Source organism: Eucalyptus grandis, chromosome 1, assembly GCF_016545825.1.
Source record: "Eucalyptus grandis isolate ANBG69807.140 chromosome 1, ASM1654582v1, whole genome shotgun sequence".
NCBI classification, from domain to species: domain Eukaryota; kingdom Viridiplantae; phylum Streptophyta; class Magnoliopsida; order Myrtales; family Myrtaceae; genus Eucalyptus; species Eucalyptus grandis.
The window spans coordinates 10556001-10582952 of record NC_052612.1 but is presented as its reverse complement, the minus strand read 5'-3'; the positions used below and the strand labels follow the sequence as shown (position 1 = coordinate 10582952).

General features: G+C 37.6%; 1 pseudogene; it reads left to right on the top strand.

Moving 5' to 3' along the window:
• Positions 1-16233: 16233 nt before the first annotated feature.
• On the top strand, positions 16234-25211 carry LOC104414833 (annotated as a pseudogene).
• Positions 25212-26952: the final 1741 nt, after the last annotated feature.

Genomic DNA, 26952 nt, shown 5'->3' with positions numbered 1-26952 from the left:
GATGGAGCGGTTTCCATGCATCTGTTGATAGGGAGGGATCCGACGTTTGGGCTTGGGGTTGAAAGTAACAACATTTTACACCTCGATATGGTGTTCGAGAGACTCTTAAAGCCATTAGGCTGGAGGAAAGTTAGTGAAGGGAGCTGCTAAATTGCGGTTTTCTTCTTTCAGGACTCACTATAGAAGAAAGAAAGAAACAAAATTCAACGCCCGTTATAGCGTATTGTATTTTAGTCTGGAAATACCGTAGAGTTGCCTCTAGAAAATTTTGCAGACTAGGCAAATTGAATACTATTATGAGAATTTAGAATAAGATAGTCGGTAATGCTCCACTATCATAACAAAATTACGGTTTATGGACGTGGATTCATGATTAAGACTTCATTTGTTTCGTCAACCAAATTTTCCGCTGTTTGGCTTAAAGAGAATGAATGGATCAAGAAAAATAATTTCCGTCAACCGGGAAAATCCTTTCAAAATATGAGAAAATGGACGGAAATCATTTTCTTTTTCCCCGCCGTTCTGAGACAAAGCCTCCTCCCTCTTCTCTGCCTTCTCGCTCATCTCTCTCCGCCTCGAGAGCTCCTCCTCCTTGTCGCCCCGGCCTTCTCTTCAGCGATCTCCTCAGCTCGAGAGGAGTCCACGTGGACGAGGCGTAGCCCCGGCTCGGCAGCGAGGGCGGAGTCTGACGGCGCGGTCGGCAGAGGACGAGCCGGTAGGGGCGGATGCGGCGCAGGGGAGGAAGGCGAGGGGGTGGAGGAGGACGGCGGACGCGGAGTCCATGGTGTGGTGGCTGAGGGGGACGTGCTCGACCGATGCTGTTCATAGCGACGACGAGGGGTCGGGCTGGTGATGCACCACCGGGAGGGAACATCTGGTCATTATTGCGGCGGCGGTGGTTGGCAGGGGCTAGTGAAATTAGGGTTTAGTGCTCGAGGATTTGGGGCATTTTTCAGGCCGCTGAAGATGGTGGTGGTTGTTCGGATCTTTTTTTTTTTTTTTTTGGTCGAAGTGGTTGTTCGGATCTTGCTCGACGCAAAAGCGTTCGGGCGCAGAGAGGGTTGGGTGTGGAGCTGCTTTTGACGCAAAAGCTTTCGCGGAAAAATAATAATAATAATAAAATAACATTTAATCTTTCAATTATATATGTACACTTCAATACATGGGATGACATCTCAACCGGACAACAGAATCTGTTTTTTTTTTTTTTTTCGAAATAATTTCTTTTCCCAAATTGGTACGCTCACATTTACTCTCATGTCATGAAAATTACAAATTTTACATTCATTACATTTATCTAAAATGTGTTTTCATGTTACAAAAATTTCAAATTGGTACGTTCATACCAAATTTATCCCAAATTACCAATCTTTGAGATTTTTTGTTATATAAAAGTCAATTTGGGATAAATATGATATAAATATATCAATTTGAGATTTTTGTAATACAAAAATTAATTTAGCATAAATGTACCTTTTTGGATTTTTTGTGATACTAATGTTTAGATTTTTTATAATTATTAAAATTAATTTAACACAAAAACTCGGACCATTTCCATGCAATGCACGCGTACTGCAATTTTTAATCATTACTAGTATGAAAAGTTTTGGGGGTAGCTTATACATAAGACCTCAAACAACAATGAAGCATGCATGCAAGTGACATTTCGGAGAAACTTCCTTGATCCACAATCACCACTTCTCATATATTGACCAAATGTCCTCCATTATTAGAGTGACATGAAAGATTATGGATGGAATTCCTCCGAACTTACTATCAACACGACTGACTCGTAGTGAAACTTTGGAAGTAAAGAAAAGAAAAAGCATGACCAAAGTTTAGAGACAAAATGAAACGTTAAATAGGACATGAAGATATTGACGCTTGACTTTGACAAAAATCCCGCAATTATCAGTGGTAACTGTTAGAAAGAAGTCGGTGGAATAAGTACACTAATGGTGCCATAAGTTGTGTACGGCGCTTATTTTGGTGCCAAAAGTTTCCGCCAGATCACTTAAGTGTCAAATTGGAGAAAAAACGATCACTTTGGTGCCATCGACGACAGATTCTAGCCAAAATGATTACGTGGCTTTTATATTTAAAAAAAAAAATCGAGAAGCCTTTTAAACGACGTTGTTTTTCGTCTTCCTTAAGAAAACGACATCGTTTTGCCATCTTACGTGGATAGCCTCACAAAAACGACGCCATTTTTATTTTATTTTTTTTGGAGATTGAAATTAGGGTTTTTTGTCCGCCATTGCTTGTCCACCGTCGTTCAGCCACCATCCCTCGGCCACCGTCACTTGGCCACCGTCCCTTGGCCACCATCCCTTGACCTCCATTGTAGTTACTTGCCACAGCAAGACAAAAGAGAAAAAAAACAAATAGAAAATCCCCAAAGAGAGGGAGGTGTCGACAATGAGGACGAAGGAGGGGATGACGGGGCCACAGCCGCCGCCTTTGTAGCAGCTAGCTACACCGACAACCTTCGTGGCGTTCCAGATCTTCGCAGCTACCATTGGCCGGATCGCTTGTGCTTCTGGAGATTCTTCGAGCTCGCGTTTCCTTTGCACCCAACGATATTCCTTGGGAGAAGGCGGTGGTGGGGCTGAGATTCGGGATTTGAAAGGTTGATAGGGTGATTGAAAATGGGGGAAAATTACTAGGGGAGGGCGGAGGCGAATGCGTGGTTTCTTTTCTGGAAAATTATTGGTGTTGCTGGTTCTGCGCTGCTAGTGTTGTTGGTTCGGCGCTGTTGGTGTTATTGGATCTGTTCGGGAAAGAAGACGAATCTTCTTGGGGAAGAAAACGACATAAAATGATGTCGTTTGATAATTTAAGGTTTTGAATTTGGGGAAAAGACACAAAGCGGCGTCGTTTTGGTGTTAGAATGCTAAAACGACGTCATTTGAAGGCCTAAGTGATCCAATGGAAACTCCGACGAGCCACATCAGCATAATAAATTAATAAAAAAAGGTCACGTGAGATTTCCGACTGATCAGATTGGCGTTGGCACCAAAGTGAGCGTTTTCAAATTTTTGGCACTTAAATGATCCGACAAAACTTTTGGCAACAAAGTAAGCACCATACACAACTTATGGCACCATTAGTGTACTTATCCCGAAGTCGGTGGAAGACGACTTACCTCTATCTGATGCGCAGTCAACAATTTACACGGAACGATCATTGAATTGCGAATGAACCACGAACAAAATTACTTCACGTTGGTATGAATGCAATCATGAAGAAAACATCTGATTTTCACAGCGTAAATGCCAATTGTTTTTGTAAATGAGAAATGGAACGCCTTCTTTTTCTTTTGATGGAAAGGGGAAAAGAAAAATGAGAGGAATTTCCAAGCGTATGTTCTGTCAACCGTACCAACGGTTATCTTCAAAAGACTTTTATACAACTTCGTTCATACCATTTCAAAGGATATCTTTCCATTGTAGCGTATCAAGACATAACGATGCGTTCTCATTGTACCCCATCATGGACGTACTAATTAAATACAACATCTCCCACTCGGATATAATGGGCTTGATAGTGCTCTGTTAAGAATATAAGGCATTCAACATTCATCAACTCTACAAAACAATTCATACTGGTAAGGAAGCTGTGCGACTAATGAGTACACATGTACTTGGGAGCTCAAATTATGTACCTGTTAGGGATGACATTATGGCTACAACCCTAAAAAGAAATAAATAATTTATGTCTCACGATACCCCAAACATATTTTGTTATATCAATCCAAATATACATATCTTTTAAAGGTTATACTTGACTATTCTAAAAAACACCATATATTTACAATTATATCCGGAACCACATAAGGCGATATAATTGGTCGACCAGTAAATACACGTGATAAATGTAAAACAACAATAGTCTTCCTTCGCACTCACGTCTCTCTCCATTTCAGAACAATTGCTTCCCTGGACACTTCCCATAAAGCCTTATCTATTCATAACCGCTAGTAACATGCTAAAGTGGCAACATTGATATTTACTTTGAGAACATAGTCAGAAGTAACATGGAGAACAAAATGAGGTAAATTATAAATTACCTCAATGGCTCTCAAGATGAGTAAATAGGGATAATTTTACTCGCATTCCCTTGTCGGTCGTACAATGCACATATAATATAAATTACATGCTATAGTGGATTTCTCTTTCTACAAGAGCGTATGTTATTTATTAAATATATCCATTATATGGATCTTAGCCTAAATATAGTCTGGTGCTTCTTACGTACTCATGTTTAGCTCGAATGCTATATTAACTCGCTTTCTATAGCGTACAATTAAGTACTTGCATCCAACATCTTTCAGGCATACATGATTGTGGGACTATCATGTTCGGTCTTATTATGAACAAATCACAAACCTCATCTTGACTCCAATCAAGGCGGCATATGGTTTTATGTACTAAACTTGCTCTATAGCATTTATTTGTACATAACATCTCATCTCAATGTGCTAACTATAGCACTTAAGATAATTGCTCGTGTGAGTGAGCTAATCATTGCCTGCTGACATACTTTTCAATAATATATGTGTACATGTGCGAGTCTTATGATTGATTTGTACTTATTGATAAAACATCAAGTTACTAATAAACAAATGAGTACAATACATATGTTCAAATATATATATATATATATATATATATATATATATATATATATATATATATATATATAAATCAATGATCCTCTACAATAACACATATAATATTCTACATAATCCTAGTGACATCTTATGGGTCAAAAATATGTCTCTAGGAACAACCTTCGTAAATTGATCAACAACCATTCTATTGGTTGAAATGTATTGTACATCATTTCTTTATGCGCTATTATATCTCTTATGAATTTGTTCTTTATGTTAATAGGCTTCGTCCTTCCATGATACTTGGGATCTTTCACATAGGCAATGGCTGCTTGACTATCGTAATAAACTATCACCGATCTTGGAATCTCAGTAACAGTAGCTAAATTTTCCAAGAAACGTTTTAGCCATACTGCTTCTTGTACTGCAGCAGAATATGCAATAAATTTTGCCTCCATAGTAGACAATGCCATGCATGTCTGTTTCTTGCTATTCCAAGAAATTGCACTTCCATTGAGCAAGAACGCATATCTAGAAGTCAATTTACACTCATCTAGATTTCCACCCCAATCAGCATTTAAATAGCCTAATAAGCACAAATCATTCCTTTGGTAACAAAGTCAATAGTCTATGGTGTCTTTCAAGTATCTCAAGATCTTCTGCACTACTTTCCAGTATGCTTGACCGGAATTTTATTGATATCGGCTCACCAATCCCACGACATAACATATGTTGGGTCGAATATACATCATAGCATACATCAAACTTCCGATCACACTAGCGTAATAAACAATTTTCATTACTTTATTTTCTTCTGGAGTCTTAAGAAACATCTCAGTACTTAGGCCTTCACCTTGCATGACAGGGGTATTAATGGGATTACAGTGCTGCATATTGAAACGTTCAAGAATCTTCATTATATAAGACTTTTGTGATAAAGTAAGGAGTTTCTTTGATCGATCTTTTTTTTTTAACTTCTAATATATAAGTAGCTTCTCTCATGTCCTTCATTTCAAAATTAAAGGATAACCATTCTTTTATGGTGATAATCAAAACCTTGTCATTTCTAGCTAATAGAATATCGTTCACATAAAGTGATAAAATCACAAATTTATCTTCGGACCGCTTGACATATACATAGTGATATTTTTCGATCATCGTGAAACCAAAAGTTGTTATGACTCGATGAAAATAAAGATACTACTGTCTAGATGATTGCTTAATGCCATATATTGAGCGATGAAGCTTGCAAATTTTATGCTATTGATCTTTAGCTATGAAACATATTGATTGCTTCATATATATTTCCCCATCTAGTTTTCCATTGAGAAATGCCGTCTTTACATCCATTTGATGTAATTCAAGGTCTAAATGTGTAACGATAGCTAAGATAAGGCGTATTGAGACAAACCTTACAACTGGTGAAAATGTTTCCTCATATTCTATACTCTCTTGTTGAGCATAATCTTTTGCCATAAGACGAGCCTTATATTTTTCAATGGATCCATCCGCCCTTCGCTTAATCTTAAAAACACATTTGTTTTCAATAGTCTTACGATTGGGTGGTAGATCAATTAAGTCCCAAACGTGATTTGCCCTCATTGACTCAATTTCATCTTCCAAAGCTTTTATCCATTCTTCATTATCAGATGATGAGAGAGTCTCTTGAATAGTCTTAGGCTTGGCATCGTCTTTCTGAGCAATCATAAATGCTTCCCCTTCAATCTTAAAACGATGACGATGAATACTTTTACAATTACTTTTATGTAATTGAATTTCTCCTAAATTCAGTTCATCAGGCGATGCAACATTCCCACTAGGTCTTATATGTTGGGGTAAATCTTCATTTCTCTCTATAAAATTAGTAGGTACGTTATCAGGATCTTCTATCTTATATAATTGGAAGTACTTATCAATCTTACATCTACTAGGAAAATCGTTCTCCAAGAACGTAACATCTCGTGACTCCATTTTTGGTCATACTTCCATCAGATTGTTCACCTATGAACACGTACCATTTGAAGTGCTCAAAATATTTTATAAATATACATTTCTTCCCTCTATGACATAATTTGCCCATATTTATGGGAAGAATCATGAACACAAGTTGCACATCCCCATGGACGTAGACCATGTACCATTTGAAGTAACATCTCGTGACTCTATTTTGGTCATAATTCCATCAGCTTGTTCACCTATGAACACGTACCATTTGAAGTGCTCAAAATATTTTATAAATATACATTTCTTCCCTCTATGACCTAATTTGCCCATATTTGTGGGAAGAATCATGAACATAAGTTGCAAATCCCCATGGACGTAGACTACTTAAGTCTGGTTTCCTACCAGTCCATAATTCATAAGGGATGAAAGTAACTGATTTTGAGGACACTTGGTTAAATACATAGACAACAGTCAATAATGCATCTCCCTAATTAGAAATAGGTAAATTTGCTTGCGCCATTATAGACCTAACCATTTCCAATATGGTTCTATTTCTTCTCTCAGTTACCCCATTTTGTTGTGGAGTACCAGGAATGGTCAATTGTCGTACAATTCCTTTTTCATCACAAAGAGCCTTGACTTACTCTGATAGATATTCATGTCTGCGATTGGTTCTCAATGCCTTTATTGTTTTGTTCAATTGATTCTCTATCATAATTATATATTGCCTAAAACAGTCTAATGATTTTGATTTATGAGAGATCAAAAAGACATAACCGAAACGCATGAAGTCATCTATGAAAGTGATGAAATATGAGGCTCAATGCCTCGCATTCACATTCAAAAGACAACAAATGTCAGAATGTATGAATTATAATGGAAATGAGGCTCTAGTTCCTTTACCAAATGGTTTTCTAGTTGTTTTTCCCGCTAGATAATATTCACATACGAGTAGATTAATATTAGTGAGTGACCCTAAAAGACATTCTCTAGCTAATTTTTGTATTCTTTGTAATCCGATGTGACCTAAATCTAGCATGCCAAATATTTGCATCAATCTCAATATTACTAGAATATGCAATTAAAGAAAAACAACCATCGACATTAACATTGTATTGGTCATAGTCAATGTCTAACACCATACATGACATGAACCATAATAAACTGTTTCAAACAAAATGTCAATACAATCACCATGGAAATTCATTACATAACATATGTTAAGAAGAACAACTACAGAAACTAAGTTTCGTCGAATATCTGGAGCATAGAGGACATCATATAGGAATAGGTTTCGACCACCACGTAAAATTAATTTACATGTGCTGATATCCTTCACTTTGATTTTTGAGTTATTCCCAACATATATCCATCTTCTTCCAGGCTATATCTAGCAATACTCCACAAATACTTCTCGGTCTCTAGTTACGTGGTCTGTTGTTCCTGAGTCTACAGTTCACATTGGATAAGATTCAACAAGTATTATAGTGCTAGAAACAAAAGTATTACTTAAAGTAATGGAGTAATAGGTACCTCTTTTCAGCTCAGTGCATTCACGAGTAAAATGACTCATCTTGTCATAATTGTAGCATTTCATATTGGCATTGTCTTTCTTCCTACCACGCTTCTTGCGTTGGAAGGTCTTAGCTTTCTTAGGTGCTTAATCAATCTTCTTCCCTTTATTATTGAATTCACGATTCCTTTTGCGATTAAAGCCCAAAATTTTGTGCGAACTTGATTCAGTAACATAAGCATGGGTAAAGGATCTTGCAGCCTCTAGGCGCTCATCCTCTAATTCCAAATGACGCGTTATATCATCAAAAGTGACAATATTCTCATTATGTGTCATATTGATTTTCATATGCTCTAAATTATCAGGAAGATACCTTATAACAGCCTGAACTTGTTGCTCATCAGTAAGGGAGTGACCTGCCGACTTCAACTCATGAATCATATTTGACATATCATGAAGATGCTACCTCATTATTACATTTGGATGCTTTCGATATGTGTCAAATTTGATGGTAAGTCTCCTCAACTTATTAGCGAATGTACCCCCAAATTTATCTTTCAAGGCAACCCACATTGCTTGAATTTTATTATAACTTTCAAACTCACATATGAGATTATCTTGCATACAGCTCAACAACATGATGCGAGCAATGCTATTTTTCTTTTTCCAAGCTTGATATATTTCTAGATCTCTCTTGTGTTGAACTGAAGTTCCATACTCAAGTTCATCCATGGTGTGGTTGAGGGTTTCCAAAACTTCTTACTACTCAATGATGTACTAAACCTTCCGATGCCAAATATCATAATTCTCACCATTCAACTTCTCACCCTTATTGAGGTCAGCCACAATGGTTTTGGATGCCGAAACCAAAATATATTGCTATAACTCATTGACATAATAAATGCAAAATCAATACTAGGACACTTTTCAGTATAATATACATTTAATTTACAGCAAAAAAAACTAAATTAATGATAATTCAACAAAAGACACAAAAACGAAAGTTCACTATATTCCCAATCAGCTCCTATACATGATTGTTCTATTATCATTAATTAGTTTAATTTACGCAAATTTTAAGTTCTAGGTGAGGACTCCTTCGAATTCTACTAACCTACGAACTTTCAGTGGAAAAAAAAAATAATTACATGACCTCATTAATTTCTACATCTTTCATTAACACAAAAGCATAGTATGATGTGAACCAACATACAAAAAAAATCATGCTGCAACTACAATCAAAACTGCAATTTAATATGTAACGGAAAAACAAGGATTTCCTACCATTGTTTGAATTTTCTTAGAACTAGAAAATTGCAAGTATACTAAACTATATACGTGTTATCATCGAACTAAGCTCTACACAACATATATGATATCATTTTTTATGTAAGCAAGCTATCGTATTTCCAAACCATAAAAAAATACAAGCTAAAAATGAATAAACGACGCATTAAACCCCAAAAAATAGGCATACTTAGGGTTCCCTACACAATTTTTTTTTTTTTTTGGTAAGAGGGTTCCCTACACATTTTTATACCTTTAAAATACTCAAAAATAGAAAATAATCATACCACAGTGTAAAGAACATTCATACGAACCAAAAGCCACCAACCACACTCCAATCGGAACTCGCACACGGCCACACACGCCAACGAGCCAGACAGTTTCTGGCCAGTCCGACCATTGACCAGTCAACAGTCGAGTCAGGTCACGGTTTAGCCTCGCCAATCAGCGACTGACCGGCCAACTACTGTTGGCAGTGACGTCATCGATAACGTCATTGCTAACGTCATCTAGCAGTTAACAACCGTTGGATGACGTCATAGTAACGTCAGCAAGTGTCGATTTGCCGACACACACATGACGCTCACGCGCTGGCATGCCCAGCGTGTTAGGCGTGTGGAGCCTATGCACAACGGCTTCTGGCTGCGCATTTGGGCGTGTTTTGCGTCCTCCGGTGGTGCTCGACCCATCGTCGGACTCATCTCAATTTGGTGTCCTAATAGTTTGATTGTCGATTCTAAGGGAGAACTAGATCGAATCGATTAAATATACTTTTTTATTATTTTTATTTCTTTAAAAAATTAGTGGGTTTAGTTTATTATTTCCAATGAAATAGGAGCTTGTGATTAGATAATAAGATATACAAATTGATGCATAGAATTTGTCTCGAACTCTAAATTTGTTATTGGATATCGAGATGGAAATGTGAAAAAGAAAAAAAATAGTAAATGGTTCTTGATCTATCCCCGATTCCCAATTAGCCTCCTCCGTCCCTCGGGACCAACAAGGGGTTATCAAACTAGACCATAAACCGATTATCCCTAAAAGCAAATCATTTCTTCAAACTTTCCAAATAAAAATGAGGCCCAAAGAGCTTTGGGAAAGCCAATTCCCAAATGCATCCTAAAACAATCTCAATAATCTTGTTATAGGGACAAGACATACAAATTCTAAATGACCTATTAAACATTACAACCAAAGAGATGCTGTCGGTCACGGCCGCTACCCGTCGGCCCTTTCATTTGACAGGAGAAGGGAGTGAGCACGGGTGGATCCAAAGTCAGTGCATAAGGAAATGGTATTAATGATAAACGTGCCAGCTGAAAACGGAAAATTGAAGGGACTACTAATGGGTGAATGAATAAGATAAAAGAAGGAGAGTGTTTGGGCTGGCAGTGTTAGGCCGGGAGTGGGCGGTTGGCCTTTAGGGGGACCATTCCATTTTAGATATTGGACGTTGCCCCCACCAAGTCTATCCATTATCTCTCCTCATCTTAGACTTTGGTATTCTATATATAACTTCAAAACTTGTACCGCCGATGGAAAAGAGAAAACAGAGGAATCCTTAAGCTATACTAATAACTAACGCTTGCGAAACCTGAGGCCCCCGATAACAGAAGGGAAGGGAAGGCGATGCTCATTCATGAACCTTTAATAAGCGGGTGGATTGATTCGTCCGTCCCATCAGAAGAAAGGAAGAGACCCGCCATAAGAATTGGGGAATTCTTTGCATAGACTAGTCGGGATGATGTCTCAACGGTTGCATGGGATGAGAGAATCCCATGATGGGATGATGGGTGAGCTGAGATATTTATCATATGATGAACCCCTCCTCATCTCCCCTCTCCTGCACGAGAATTCTCCAATTTGACTCGTGCGTCTTCTCTACTCTCCTCCCAATGAATGCGGGCTCTACGGAGATGGATGGGCCACCGATCCATCCCCTCCCCTCCCCTCACCATCTAGAAACTCTCTCCCGTACACGACAGTTCGCCATGCTACACACGGTTGACCCAGACCGACTTACGCTGCAAGTTATCCCATCCCCCACCACAAGCTCCCATCTCTGACTTTTTCAAACCATGGACCGAAAGGGAGATGTAGATATTTATTCGTACGCGCTTTTCGTGACGAAATCCCCAGGCTCGGCTCCATGGATTGGAAAGTAAGTCTTGGCCTTTCGTTTTTTTCTCCGTTTTCCCATTGAGATCGCCCCGTCCCCAACGAGCCGATCTCTTCAAATTAAAACACGCAAATCCCACCTCGTTTTTTCTTTTTCTTTTTTTCCCTTTTGTTCTTAAATGGGAGAGAAGTCAGTGGCATTAAAAACAATGGTGCTGCTAGTTATTTCTGATATTCGTTTTCAATTCATTCAGCTGAGAAAAACGAGAGAACAATCCAACCATCCAGACAATGTGATATTCAATCTCTTGATCTCGTCTCGTGTATTTAAAAAATTATTTTGGCCGAAAAAATATTCCGAAAAATGGCCAAAACCGTACGGATGTACACGACCCCGAATCCGTTCTTCCCTTCAGTTCGTGTTCGACGATTCAAATTGCATTTATGAGCAATAAACATCCAGACGATGTGGAATTCAATCTCTTGATATTGTGGTAAACGAGAAAATTCATTGAAAACAAGATAAAAATCACGATCGGACTCTGATACCAATGGTGGAAGGAAGTCAGCGAACGATGACTTACCTCTATCCGATGCGCAGTCAACAATTTACACGGAATAATCGTTGAATTGCAAATGAATCATGAACAAAATTACTTCATGTTGGTCTGAATGCAATCACGAGAAAAGCATCCGATTTCCACAGCGTAAATGCCAATTGTTCTTATAAAGGATAAATGGAACATCTTCTTTTTCTTTTTGATGGAAAGGGGAAAAGAAAAAAGAGAGAAATTTCTGAGCGTACGTTCTGCCAACTATACCAACGGTTATCTTCAAAAGACTTTTATACAGCTCCCTTCATACCCTTTCAAAGAGTGTTTTTCTATCTTAGCGTATCAAGATGAAACGGTGCGTTCTCATTGCACCCCATCATGGACATACTAATTAAGTACAATAGTAACAAACACGTAACATATGCTAGATTCAATTTTTAATTATCAATCACCTAATCCCTTTTACTTAAACTTGATGAAAAAGACTTTAATAGAAATACAAAAAGAAAGAGGGAGAGGGGGGGAAGCAGTGATCACATGAATTACTAATTTCTTCATCAAATAGAATGTGAAAGAGCCAATGGAAGAATCAACATACAGTGCACCGAAGGTAATTTTCGATCACCCCTTGTACCGTTTGAAAGTGACATTATTGATGAAGGATCATTTTAATAAAGTTTAATCAGAATAATTTATGAAATGATAATGAATAAAGTCATGTATCAGGCAACCAAATGTCATTTTTTCAGTCTTTGCTTTTAATTTGCACGAGAAATTAATTTCACTTGGCCATGGAGTCAATGAAAAAATTATAATAGTAACAATAAAATTTATAGCTTGCATTAAAGATTTTTGTTCAAGTAGTTGAAATATTATCTAAGATTGAGAGTTCCTATGAAAATGATACATCAAGAATCACTCATCTCTTTGCAAAGAAACCTTGTGCAAAACACAGGTAAGAAAACTAGCGAGTTCTCATAGTCAAAAGGATTTTAACCGCATACGATACATGTGGCATTCTAAACCTTTGGAAAATAACAACCTTACGACGAAATCAAGAAACAATAAATCATTTTGACATCATCAATTTGATGAAGAGGCATACTAATTAGCCTCTAACATTCCTTGAACCAATTTGTAGTACATACATTTTCTCAATAGATAACTACAAAACACATTCTTTCATCGTTATAATTTATGAGTTATAGCTACGCTGGATTAGAAGCGATTATTCAAAATATTATGTCGCTCGGCACCTAGATGATAATCGATATTCGAGCATGTGACCATTGAAGATTTACCGTGAACGTTGAAGGGAAAAATAGCTCAATTATTTAATAGGCAAATGTAAAAAAAAATAAAAATAAAGAAAAAGAAAAAGTACATGCAGCTTCATAACTCATAAGGTTAAGGGGGAAAATTAGTAAAATTAGAGAGAAGAAAAAACAAAAATTCATCCGACATAAATCTTATTTTGGGAGGAAGCTTATTTCCAAGCGCTTTTGAGCTTTTAAACATAGTGGCCAACATAAATTCTCCAACTACAATGAAGCATGCATGTGTCACGGCCCGAAAGAAGACCGATCCAAGAGGTTCCCAATGGACGGCCGTGACTCCTCTGTGGATCCCAATCGATCAGCCCGTGATACATGCAGGTAACATTTCCCAGAACCTTCCTATGATCCTCAACCACCATTTCTCATATATTGACCAAATGTCCTCCACAATTGGAGTAACTTGAAAGATTATGGACGGAATTCCTCCGAACGAAAATGAGACCTCATATGGCAATTACATTTCTAATTTTTTCCAATACGGCTTACTTATAGTGAAACGTTAGAAGTAGGAAAAAAAAAAAAGACCAAAGTTATGGCGATTATTTATAGGAAAACCGTAAAACAAATGAAGTATCGATTTCTTAATCAAATGGAATGCGAACGAGCCAAGAAAAGAATTATATATGGTGTGGTATCCGTAAAAAGTCAACTGAAGGCATTTTTCCAGGCCCGTTTGCACCGTTTAGAAGCTGCGCGATTAACTGGAATTTTATGGTGCTTGCACAAAAGCTACACCTAGATGATAATCGATATTTGAGCATGTGACCCATTGATTAAAGATCAGGTAGAGAAGATTTACCTTGGTATGTTGTTTGCAAAAATAGCTCAGTCATTTAATAGGCAAAAGCAGAAACAATAAAAAATAAAAAAGAAGTACATACAGCTTCATAGCTCATAAGGTTGAGGGGACAATCTAGCAAAGTTAGAGAAGAGACAAGAAAAAGGAAAAATTCTCAAGCCGGCAATCAAATCCAATGTTCATCAATAAATCGTTTTGGCATCATCAATCGGAAGGAGAGCCATATTAATTTGCCTCCATCATTCCTCGAATGCGTACATATTTTCTCAATAGATAACTATAACACACATTTGATTGTTGTTACAATTTATGTGTAGTAGTCGCGTGTAATTAGCAGTAATCAATTAAAGGGATAATGTGTTGGAAGTGATAAAACTTGTCATAAAAGTGCAATTAAATTCTAAAATTTTCAAAAAAATCTAATCAAATCTTAAAAATTGTTAGCATTTTTCGTTTATTAAGTTGAACGGAGTTAATAAAAGAACTTGATTGCATAAATTTGATAAATTTTAAGAATAGATCAAATTATTTTTTAAAGTTTTAAGACTCAATTTAACTATTGCAACAAGTTTTAAAATTTTCAGTATATTTATCCTTTAATTGAATTTTTTTCACTTGCTCAAGATATTGGAGCACATGAGCGATCGGATCAAAGATCGGGTCAAAAAGAAATTGCACGGGCAGCTTCATAAGGTTGAGGGGGCAAATTGCTGGAATCTAAGGAAAAAAAAAAGGGTAATTCTAAAACCGGCACCCTTTCCCGGAAATGTACTGCACTTTGATGTGCCTACTCCGGAGACGACATTATAAAACGCACCCCGATGACTTCAAACTCATTACTTTGAATTTGGGCTTGAGTTCTTATATAAACTGTTCATCGTCTCCTTCATTTCTTTCTGTGCTACACTTGTTCCCGTTTGATCAGCAGCCAAATCCTTCCAAGTTCTTGATGAGCTCCACAAAAGCAAAAAAAATCATGTCGACGCAAAAGAGAGCTTTGGCTTCCACTCTTTCAGGTCAAGCAAATCTACTCAAGAGGCCACACAGCGCTCGAATGAAGTAAAGTTCACTCTTCCCTCTCAGCATTTCGGTGCTTGATCGATTAGTTGATGATCGTGTCCGTTTTAGCTTTATTTGAGGGACCCTTTTTCATTTTTATCCTTTTTCTCCTTTTTTTCCCCCTCTCCCTCCTTCCTTCTCCTCTCTTCTCCTCCCTCCTTCTTCCTATGGCTCCGGCGACCGGCCAGAGGGAAGGGCTGGCCAATCACCGTCTCCGGACTGAGGCGGTCGGGCGAGCCCTCATTAGATCTGGCAAGGGTGGCCTCTCCGTCGCGTCTGGCAAGGCCCTCCTTGCGGATCTTGCGAGGAGAGCTAGCCTGGCCGCCTCAGTCCGGCAACCAGCCAGGCTAGCCGATCACCGGAGTCAAAGGGAGAAGGAGGGAGGAGGGGGAGGGAGGAAGAAGGAAGAGGGAGAAAATAGAAGAAGAGAGAAACAAGGAAAAAAAGATAAAATATTAATAAAATATTTTAAAAAATAAAATATTATTAAAAAAGATCGTCAATGCAGCCAATGGTCATGTCGGCGTCGACAAATCAATTTTGATCGAATGAACTGATTTGATATAATTATAAAAGATTTAGGACTTAATTGATAAAAAAATAATTTAAGACTGAATTGATGTAAGGTTTTAGGACTTTTTTTGTAATTTTTCCGAACGAGAATATATGGCAAAGGAAGCATAACATTGATTAGCTTTTGCCTCGTGACAGTTCTAAATCGCTTTCGTTCTGTTTTAAATCGCTTTCGTTCTGTTTTTTGTTCCTGGGATCGTGCTGTGGATTAGATGCAAAGCATAAAGACCTCCAATGTTGCCATCTCGGCTCTGTTTTGCAATTTCGGCCTGGGCCAATCGCATTATTTCCTCCTGATTCGAATTAAACTTTCTTGGAAACTTTTACATAGCCAGTGAGCTGTTATTGTTACTGGGTTACTTTGCTGTCCTGTTTGCCAAATTGTACCATCTTGATTGTACTTTTGTGCTGACCTGATCTTCACGCAGTCAAACATGGCGTTGGTCCGGGAGAAATCTTGTGCCGAGGAGCTGGTTGACAGAGGAAGATGTCCGGAGAGTGGTAAGATGAGTAAAGTAGCCAACTTGGACATACAAAATGCAGTCTTTATTGTACTTCAATTGCTGATCTCTTCAACTAGGAGCGGTTGGATGCATTTCTGACCTTCCAGTCAGTTTCCGGATAGAAATCCGCATGAGATATTGCTGCGAGATGTGTAGAAAATTATCGTTTGAGTGGTAAAAATGACCTGCTGACTGTTCTAGGCTTTTCCAGTGAAGCAATTCCACTAAGAACGTGATTTAGGCTTTTCATGTTGTTTCGGACAGCATGGATCACAAAAAGATCCAGATTTTCAATGAAGTGGCTTGGACATAATTTTTTCCTCGAATCTTGGAAAATGTGGTCAATGACAACTTGCATGTCGATCTTTACCAAAAAAAAAAAAAGACAACTTGCATGTCGAAGGAGAACAATGAAGATACCAGTGATGTGAAACTTGTATGAGATGAAGACGTGGCAGATTGCAATGTAATTCTTTGACATTGCTCTTTGCTGAACAGGTCAGGGAAGAGCTGGAGCGTGCTAAATCTGACTTGGCCAAATACGGTCGAAGGTGAATAAATTTTATTTGGTTTGTTAGCTATAGCTCATCTGCATCAACTGATTCTTCTAGGAGAATTTCCATGTGTATTGTCTTGTCAAGTAGAATTATCATGGAGTATCATAAGCCATCGGTCCATGATTCTGTTCAGCAAAGTGTAATACCTGCACATACATTATTTTTTAAATCACTGAAAGGACGTTGCATTTGGAGATGGCTGCTAATTAAACTTTACTTGCTTCTGTTATCAATGTACTGGATAAAACTGTATTCCAGATTTGCGTTGACTTTTCTATGTTGCGTTACATTAAAGGAATGCATTTGATGAGTCTGGTAGACTGGTATCCATCTTTTTATACTGTAATCGGGGATCCTCATGGGGTGCACTCGAAATCGGTCCGATCAGTTTCATCTGCAGCTCTAAGAATCACAGAGAACGAGCCATTGAGAAGCTCGCCTTTCCTATTTATTACAAATAAATCCACATGACAGCCATTGTTCACGGTGTCAATTTTCATGGTGTTGTCACATCAGGAATGATCTCCAAGATGTACTGCAACGAATGGACTCAATGGAGAATGCTGTTCAGAAACTGGTAAGATAAACAAATTTATTGAATTTGCACTTTGTCTCGGACATATCCCTTCTGCCTCAATTTTTTTTTTTTTTTTTTTGAGGTCTCCAACTTCGGCAATTCTGCAGTTGGCGTTATTTGCCAGGCGGAAGCAGTGGAGCTTGCAAACATTCGCTCTCCCCACCTTGCAAGGTACGAATGCACATTCATTGTTAGTAGCTTGGCTCTCTTTATAGTTACTTTTCCAATTTCCCGCTTCTGTACCCGTTCCTATTTCTAATAGTTGTTCTCTCGAGAGAATGCAGGGTTAATGGTAGATCTACAGCGAAGAATGACGCGAGAAACTTACGGCTTCAACTTCAAAACAAACTGTCACTTCCTCTATTTACTGAAAAGAAACTAGAAGGAGAGGGGGTGCTCGCATTTCCATTGCCTTGATTGATGCGAATACAAGGCATGTTGTTACATCAGGGCCAGAAGCCTCCATCAAGTTGAACGTCGTTGTGCTTGAAGGTGACTTCAACAAAGACGATGAGGAAAATTGGGCTCCAGAAGAGTTTGATAGCTACGTGGTTAAAGAGCGAGAAGGAAAGAGGCCGCTTTTGACAGGAAATCTCCAAGTAAAGCTAAAGGCAGGTGTTGGGGAGCTGGGAGACTTGATGTTTACTGACAATTCCAGCTGGAATCGAAGCAAAAGTTTCAGGATAGGGCTCAAAGTGGCATCGCGTGATGGTGAGAATACACGGATCCGAGAAGCAAAAACAGATGCCTTTCCCGTTAGGGAACGTAGGACACTGGGTATGTATAATAACTTTTGCAGTATCGCATTTTTATGGTGAAATCATAAAACTTGTTAAATTGACATGGGAAAGTCCCTATAATAACTCCGTTCAATATGTCTAATAAAAAGACCAAAGTAGTTTTTTTTTTATTACATTCTTAATAGCAAGCACCGCATCAGAAATAAACTTGAAATTTTAAAAGGAAAAAGAAAAATAAATTAAAAAATTAAAAAAAAAAAAAGAGAAAGAAAAGGATAAGAATAAAACAGGTTACAAATCTAAATAAGACAAATCGAATTAGTTTTAGGGTGCTAATAATAACCATTTTGGCTAGAAATTGATTTATAGAAAAGTAGATTTTTCTATTTCTATTTCTAGAAGAATTTTAAAGTAAAAATACCCGTTTAATAACGACACAAAATTTTTATTATAAAAATAGAAATTCGTTTTGATAATGACACAAAATTTCTCCGACGGTGGCGCGAATGGCTGCTAATTGCGGCCGTGCCGACAACTAGTGACCAGAATCGGCGGCGGTGGCTAGCGGTAACCGACGAATGGTGGCAGCAGTGACGGCGGCGGCAATCGGTGGTTGGCGAACATGGCGGCGAGGCGATGGCCAACAACCGGCAACTAGAGGACGGTGGTGGCCGGGCAACCAACAAATGGCGGTTGTGGCGGCCGGCAACCGGGAGGCGATAACCGGCGGATGGTGGTCGGCGGTGACGTATGGACGATCGGTCAATGAACGATAAGAAGAACTTTTATTTCTCATTTTTATTATAGAAATAGAAAAGTAAAATATTTTTACTTCTGATTTCTTATCTAAATCTATTTCTAAAACAAAAATCTATTTTAGAAATAGAAAAATAAAATAATTTTATCAAACGAATTTTTATTCCAAAAATAAATCTGAAATATAAAAATCATTTATGAAGAGAAATTTTAATTTATCATGCACCCCTCACTCTCTGCGAGAAAGAGGGGACGTAGTTGGGTGGGTCCTTGGCATACCGGGACTCACCCTCCCTCCCTCGGGCAAAAGTTGCCGTCTCTCTCTCTCTCTAAGTGACGTCATATCTTCGTCACCGTCGTCATCCGCTACGATTCAGGTAACGGAACGGAAACCTCCCACCCGCTCTTGTCGACTCCGTTCTGTAGCCTCGCTTGCTTGGCTCCTCTTCCTGCCAGCTGCCGGCCAGCCGCTCGCAAAGAAAGTGTAGGGGGGCGACGGCGGGTCATACCACGCCTGGTGCCCGTCTGAGCTCCTGATGCTCTGCGAGGGCAACATCAGGGCCGCCAAGCTCGCCCTCTAGAAGGACGGCCTCGTCCTCCCCTGCTACTGCGACTCTGGCAAGGTCGTCAGCTACCGGCCGCCGCCGATTGCCGGTCGCCAGCCACCGGACGCATCCCACCACTATTCAAGCGGATAATATTTTGTACCATTTCGAGTTAGAAATGGTACCATGTAAAATGTGGCATCGTCGGATGCCCGTGGGCGTTTTGTATATTGAAAGTTTAGTCTTGTAGTAAAGGGAATAATCGTCATTATTGTACCGCCCAAAGATTATCCTGCCCATACTCTATTACGAGCTGTCAAGGTCATAGAGAAGAGGTTTGCACGCCTATCGATGTTTGCTGCTACTCATTAATCTAATAGCGACTGAGACCTTACTGACTTTGTTCTCTTCATTTTGCAGGATAAAAAACATCATCCGCGTACCGCCTGTATCGGATGATGAAGTCTGGTGGTTGAAGAAGATTGCCAAAGATGGGAAAATCTCACTAAACTGAGTGAAGCTAGAATAAGGGCTTCCTTAGCTAATCTGTCTCAAAACTTCACCTAATAGCTTAGAGATTTTTTAGTTGCACAAGAAGTTTTGTTTGGCCTATTGATCTTGGCATTACTGCAATTTCATCCTCTACTCACTTTACAGCATACAAGAAACACTATCCACCGGCATCTGACGATGACGTCTGGAGATTGGAAAGTATCGCGAAGGATGGATCATTTCACAAGAGGCTGGTTGATACAGGAATATGTAAGGTGGAAGAGTTTTTACGACGACTCTCCATGGACTCTGAGAAACTGAGAAACGTGAGATTTTGCAGATGGTTCTCAATTTGGATTGAACTCCCTAAACCAAGAAGAGTAATGACCTGTTTGTTCATTGCAGATCCTTGGCATGACAGAGAAGAAGTGGAAAGCCCTCCTAGATCATGCAAAAACTTGCACTCCGAATGGGAAACTCTATGTGTACTATCAAGATAATGGAAATGATCACGGTGTTATATTCAACAGCGTTGGTCAAGTCAGAGGCCTAACTGCGGGCGGGATGTATTATGCTGCTGACATATTTTCTCCCGAGCAGAAGGTAACTGGGAAATTTTACCTCTTCTGGTATTTGCCATGCAATCTGCAAGGGACACCCCCTGACCTCAGATTATCAGTAAAAAATTTTATCTACATTGTCAATATAGCGTAGGCATGATAGTTAATCAGATAGCTGTTCCTAAAAATTCAGTGCATTCATTTATGTTGAATTAGTGATTATTTTCTGTTGATGATTGCAATTTCCAGTTCCTAATGGGGTGTCTCTGATGCTAAGCTGTTTTAATCAGCTTTGCAAATGCCAGGGGAAAAGCAAAAACAAACACAAAATATAGTTTCTCTGATGTTAATTTTCTAATTTTCTTTTTTATAGGTAAAAGAAAATGGGCACAAAAGGGGGGCAAAGCCATGTAGAGAAAAGCTTAGCACCAAAAGAGCTCATTTACGATAAAAATCATCTACAATGTCGTTTAAAGCATTTACATGCACATATAACTTTCCATTATACTGAAGTCTCAGAATAGAGTTTTCCTGGCAACATCCAGCTGACAATCATCCATTTTAGTCTCCTAATGACACTATGTCCCGTCTCCACTAAAAAAATTTATCACCATTCTCTTGTCTCCATCATTCAGCCCCCTGACAGTCCAAGACCTAATATTGACCTTTATATAAACAATGAAGAGTCCTTTCCACTGCTACCACTCACAACCTCCTTCTTCTGTCGGGAGTTTTATCATTATTGGTGGAACACTGAAGGCGTTTCAATTCGTTGATTTTTTTCAAGGACTTAAAATGCTCAGGGCCATCATTTCCATTCTCAAGCTCCTCGAAAAGACTCATGGCTGTATCTTGGAACGCTCGCAAGGAGACTCCAAGGATCTGGCCAACAGCCTTGATATTGTTAAGCACCCAAAAGGAGACATCCTCCTCACTGTTTACCTCCAAACGATGCAACAGTGGAACTGATAAAAAGAGAACCTTGCCTCATCAATCCCCATCAGCACCAAGACCAATGAATCTCCATCCACATCCAATTCAAACTCCTCCAAAGGCTGTCCTCTTCTTTTACTCTCACCCCTTGAGAAGACATCACCAGAAGCACCTTCTGTGGGGCCACAGCCACCGTCCGCAACATGAGGAGTGCAGTTAGCAGCTTAGGAGCACTGTATGCTCATACAGAGTTCTAAGTTTTTGACTCATTCACCATGTTATGGTACTTTCAAGTCGAGATGCTTTTTGTTGCTTTCATCAAATTCTGTGAACTTGATGTCCATGATTTTCCTTATTGGTATTTTGACCACCAACTTTGCATCTTCCTACCTTGTTTGATCTGTCTGAGAAAAAAAGGGAACATATAAGACACATTTTCTTAGTGCCTTTGATATCCATATGAGTGCAGCATGAATTATTTGAGTCACCTAGTGTGTAAGATAACCCTGATAAAGCGACTGGTTGAGGAAGTAGTAATTTTCAAGTCTTCCAGGTCTGTGCAGATAAATTGGTGAAAAAGGCCTATGAGAATTGGAATGATGTCACACCATACGAAGCTGAGGCTTCTTCAAGTTCCATGTCAGAGAAGATCTCGTGTTCTTTTCCGTGTGAAGTTCTAGGAGATCAACAATGCCGCCATCCAGCTCATAACAATACGCCTCCAGCGAGATTGGGCAGTGATGTTGGTTTGAAAGTACCTCCGAGAACTTCAGCATCCACAGTGGAAGGTATGTGCTCTAATTGACTACGAGGAAAAGAAAAAGTTGCCTATAATTAAACACTAGCTGAGATGTAGCCACTTTTTTTTTTGTGATTTTAGATCATCAAAGTGATATGTTGCAACTAAAACCTTTCACAGTAGCGTACATCTTTGGGAGGGAAATATACTGGCTTCCAATGATATAGGTTTGGAGGTGATTAAAATCAACTGTTCCATAAATAGCATACAGTCAATTAAGAATATGATGAAATATTTTATGAGGGAGGAGCATTGTTGTTTATTCTCGTTTCTCACGAAGTATGTGATTGCAATGCCCTAATTATTGGTTCTTCAGGTGGGTTTTGGGACCTAAATCTATTTAGCTGAACTGTCTGTATAAATCACAACATTAGGAACTTATGGACTCCATGTTGATCCCACACCTAGGAAACTTGCCTTTCTTGGCTTGTCTATTATGGGCTTCATCAATGGGATAATAATTTATTTTTAATCTCTCTCCAGGAAATCAAGGCATTACTGCTGCTCCGTTGCCAATACGATCGCAAGAGTCTCAATCCCCAAAATGCCACATTGAGCCAAATAGAGCCTTCAGCAGATACAAATGTACAGCCATTAGGACAACCGTACGGGTCAACATCAGGCTTCCCATCTTTAAGTATGTTGAAATTTCTCCCTCCAATGTCAATTTCTTCGCGGCATAATATTTCTACAAAGATTGGGACATCCACACTAAAAATATACTTAATGAATTTTCGCCGTGATTATATATGTGGTGTGAATATAACTTGCTGGAACAAAAGTAAATTGTCATCATATCTTCGGCTTGGTTCTAGGGTTATGATCCCATTTCATATCCCATTTTTCATCGGACAGATTCATGTTTGTGGAGTGTGGGACACCTGGAGTCTAATCTCAAGACACCTAAGACACTTAAGTCTTAACTTTAAAATGGTACACTTAAGTGCCATCATCGGAGTAAAATGGGACACTTAAGTGCCACTCCGTGCGAAAATCCGGCCAAATAGGCGACGTGGCGACTTTCCGGCGAGCTCGGTCCCAAACGGCGTCGTTTTGCACGCCGACGTGGCGGAGAAAATGCAAAAACGACGCCGTTTCACGTCTACGTGTAAATAATAGTATATAAATTAATTAAATTAGATTTAAAATATTCAAAAATTTAAAAAAAAATAAGAAAAATTTAAATTTTTTTTAAAAAATTAAGAAAAATTTTAAAAATTAAGAAAATTTTAAAAATTTTAAAAATTAAGAAAAATTTTAAAAATGTTAAAATTTTTAAAATTTTAAAAAATAAGAAAAATTAAAAAAATTAAAAAAATTTTAAAAATTTTAAAAAATTAAGAAAATTTTAAAAAATTAAGAAAATTTTAAAAAAATTTAAAAAAATTAAGAAAATTTATTTTTTTAAATTAAGAAAATTTTAATTTTTTTTAATTTAAGAAAATTTTAAAATTTTTAAAAATTAAGAAAATTTTTAAAAAATTAAAATTAAAAAAATTATAAAAAAGTGGGGAGTGGGAGGCCGAACGGGCGGCTCCCTTGCCGCCACCGCCGGCTCCCTCACCACCGCCACCTCCGCCGCCGCCGCCTCCCCCCTTTTTTTTTTAATTTTTTAATTTTTTTAAATTTTCTTATTATTATTTTTAAATTTTTTAAATTTTTTAAAATTAAAATTTTTAAAATTTATTATTTTCTTAAATTTTTTTAATTTTTAAAAAAATTTTTAATTTTTTTAAAAATTTTAAAATTTTTAAAATTTTCTTTTTTTTTTAATTTTTTTAATTTTTTAAAATTAAAATTTTTAAAATTTTCGTTTTTTAAATTTTTTTTTTTAAATTTTTTAAAATTTTCTTATTTTTAAAATTTTTTAATTTTTTAAAATTAAAATTTTTAAAATTTTTAAAATTAAAATTTTTAAAATTTTCTTATTTTTTAAATTTTTTTAATTTTTAAAATTAAAATTTTTAAAATTTTCTTTTTTTAAAAAAGTTTTAAAATTTTTTAAAATTAAAAATTTTAATTTTTAATTTTTTTTAATTTTATCTTGATTTGGAGCTCCGTGAGCCACGTAGGCAAAAAAAAATAATAAAATATTGCACGTAGGATTTCCGGCAGGGTCGCCGGAGGTGGCACTAAGTGTCCCACTCGAAAAAAAGTGGCGGCTTAAGTGTGCTGTTTTGAAGTTATGGCACTTAAGTGTCGGCGTCTTAAGTTATGGCACTTGTAGTGTACTTCTGCCCATGTTTGTGTAATGAAGAGTAGGAATTGCATCAGCTCAATTCTTCTCCTTAAGGAAAACAGTTTTGTCCTTTTTTCTACCAAGAAAAGGACAAAGAGCAACCATAGAGAGAGTGCTAATAAAAACTCAATACCCCACAACTCCAAAATGGTCAAATTAGCATTTGGAACCCATTTAACGAGTTTAAAAGATGGATATGTTTTTCATATCTGCTATAATCAGCCCCATTTGGGGACTAAACACGTAAATGTGAAGCTGGCTCAATAGAGAGGCTAAATCATTTGGCATCTCAAGTATGATACATGACTCAATTTTGTCACACTGGTAAACTCTTATTAGGGGTTTGATTGGGTCAACTTTCCGAGAGTTATATATGTGCTCTCTAAGATACTCCTTATGATCATCTCTCAGTAGTAGTTGTATTATCTCATTAATATGAATTATCTGAAGTGTAATTTTCATGGCAAATGCATACTAATTTCTTGGAAAACCTATAAAAGGCATAGTGATGGCCTCATTAGTAGTGTGACATTCAATGATTTCCTCTGTGGTTTCAAAAGCAATAAGCAAACATAGTGTTTGATGTATGGTCCCATCCTAATGTTATTTGTATTGCTCTGCAGATACTGATTATGACTGGATTAATCAGCTACTATTGGATGACTGAGGGCTTGAATTTTGTGGCTATGGATCAAACGCTGCTTGCTTCTAGACAGACTTATGGATTTGACGTCTAGGCTACTAGTCGTGGATCTTCTTATTTATCTCAACAATGCAAGTCAAGTCATAGTGTATCAAAAGATTGTGACTTCTTGAATTAGCCGATGATTTCTATTCCAATTAATCGAACTTATGCACCACGCTTTTTGGTATCCTTAATTCTAATGCACACATCTGGGTACAGCGGGTTCTATAGCTGGTCTTTACTAGATTACTCTGCTCATAGAGGGGATGATTTGCATGATAGCATTTATCATGATAGAAAATGGTAGCAAAATCAATGGTAAAAGAAGAACACTAAAAATCATTCACCTAATTCATCTCGTTAAGGTAATCAATAAAATATGGAGGTGTGGCTCCATTTTCAGGATTTTTTTGAGGTGAATTTGATATTTTCCTCTTGCTAACGAAGAGATCAAAGAGACCTCTATAATTTAAATATCAAGTTCCTCTAGTAAGAAGGTTAAGGATGTAGTTTAAAGAAACTTAAAAGGAGAGCCTATTTTTTTAAATTGTCCTATATGGAAAATATTCAATTAAAAAATAAAAATACCACGTCTTTACGAATATTCACAAAAGGTAAAAATTTTAAATAGTAACCTAGAAGCAACATAAAATAAGTAAGGGTTAATACCCTGAAAAACTCAAAACTGGTATACTTGTGACAAATTTACCCAAAACTATTTTTTTGACCATGAAAAACCTCAAACTGGTAAACTTATGACAAATTTACCCCGATGACCATAAAAAAAAATCATAAACTTGTACATTTATGACATTTACCCCAAATTAATTTATTCGATTGCAAAAAATCCTAAACTGGTAAATTTGTGACAAATATACCCTATGCTAAATTGGATTAATACCACAAAAAATCATAAAAATTGTAAACTGTGACAAACGGAGCATAAAATCCTAAATTGGTATACCGGTTGACTGTCACGTGTCATTTAACTTAATAATTTGAGAATAAAAATTAACGAAAAATAATATATGATAAATTTGTCACAAGTGTACCAGTTTTTGGTAAATTTGTCAAAGGTATACCAGTTTTGGGAGTTTGGGGTTTTTGGTGGTCAAAAAAAATAGTTTGGGGTAAATTTGTCACAAATATATCAGGTTGAGATTTTTCGAGTATTAACCCAATAAGTAAAGCCTGTCAATGCAACAGACAAGCCCAAAAGTCCACTTATATGAGTGAACACGTCCATCGTAGAAGAATGTCATTGGGCCTAATCTTCTTGGACTCCTTGTGCATATTAGACATGTTTGGGGGCCCCGCCTCTAGAACATTTTGCAAAATAGGCAAAATCAATACCATCATGACAAAATTCAGAATCTTCTTGGACTTCTTGTGTGTATTAAACATGTTTACTGTTCTGCGGTACACCTATTAACCAGTACAATTTCACTCAATACCATCGTGACAAAATTCAGAATCTTCTTGGACTTCTTGGGTGCATCAAACATGTTTACACTTTTGTGGTACACCTATTAACCAGTACAATTTCACGGTGTGGAGTCGTAACTAAGTATAGAAACGTTATGCACATAGATCTATGATGTTACGATGCTTTGCTTGTAATCAAATTCGAATTGCCAATTGTACAGTCAGCAAAGGAGACGGAAATCCAGTTGAGGGTGTGCGAGATTTCTAGCACATTTGAGTCCGACTTTTAATCCCGACTTTTGGTAACAATGGTATCAAGTAATAACAACGTGATGGATTAAT